We start from the raw sequence: 1140 nt of genomic DNA on the forward strand, positions 1-1140 counted from the left end.
AGAGAGAGAGAGAGAGAGTGTGGTGTGTGTGTGTGGCCAGCTCAGCCCACCAGGGGGCGGGGCTGGCTGGCATGTGGTGCTGGGGGATCGAACCTCGGTCCCTGATGCTTTGCTAAGCTTGTTCTAAGTAGGTGCTTTAGACCACTGAGCTATCTCTCCAGCCCTACAATGCCTTGTTGAGAATTACTTTTTAAAAAGATTTATCCCATTTCATTTGCTTTTTTTTTTTTTTTTTTTTTTTTGGTGGAACCGGGGATTGAACTCAGGCCCTTGCACTTGCCAGGGAAGCACTTATTCTACTGAGCCATCTCCCTGGCCCCTCATTTGCCATTTTTTGGAAAAGGCATGAGTTTTTGTTCAGACCTGCGATCTAGTCCTGGGTTTGCCACTCACTGGCTGAGCAACTGTGGACAAGTTATTTTGTCTTTCTGTGTTCTCAGTTTTCTATAAAATGTTGCTTATAGTACCAGCCTTCCAGAATTGGGTACAAAGTACACATGCACATATAATGATGATTATGAGCAAATAATAACTGGGAAGGTATATCCCTTAATTATGTACTATAAATGTGTAACCAGATTTATAAAATAAAAATTGTGTATTTGTTTAAAAAATTCCTGCATAATTTAATTCCTCTCTGCTCCTCTGTGACCAAGTAAGTGTTCCTGTAGTTTTTAGTAGGTGGTATCACTGCCAGCGACGGGCACTATGTGTATATGTCTATCGAAGGCTGTTGAATATTAACCACAGTTAGGATATGAGTTGAACTTTAGAAGCTAGAAAGCTCAAAATCAGTGCTAGTCGTGGCGGTAGGGAGAGTATATTAGCTTGCATGGAATGTGTACGTGCCTAAAAAGAACAGCTATTACTTAGCACTTCCAGTGTGCCTAGATAAGGGATGTTGTTGAAGTTAATAGAAAGCACAGGTCAAAGACCTAAGCAGTAATAGCTACCAGACTTTTATTGGTTGTCTTCTACATGCTGAGTTCTGTGGCATGTGCCTTATAAACATTACTGTCTGTATCATTATGATAACCCCTATGGAATGTCTTATTTTTACAGGTGAGTAAATGGTTGGAACTTTTTAACTGGTCCAGGTCAAATAGCTAGTTAAATACCTTCAGACAGGAGTAAAACTAA

General features: G+C 40.6%; 1 protein-coding gene across 2 annotated transcripts in view; it reads left to right on the forward strand.

Annotated features, from left to right (window-relative positions):
* Prkaa1 (protein kinase AMP-activated catalytic subunit alpha 1) overlaps positions 1–1140 on the forward strand; it is a 59318-nt gene that overhangs the window by 29408 nt on the left and 28770 nt on the right. The gene's annotated exons all lie outside the window — the stretch shown is intronic.

Source organism: Octodon degus, unplaced genomic scaffold (assembly GCF_000260255.1).
Source record: "Octodon degus isolate 3935 unplaced genomic scaffold, OctDeg1.0 scaffold00142, whole genome shotgun sequence".
NCBI lineage: Eukaryota > Metazoa > Chordata > Mammalia > Rodentia > Octodontidae > Octodon > Octodon degus.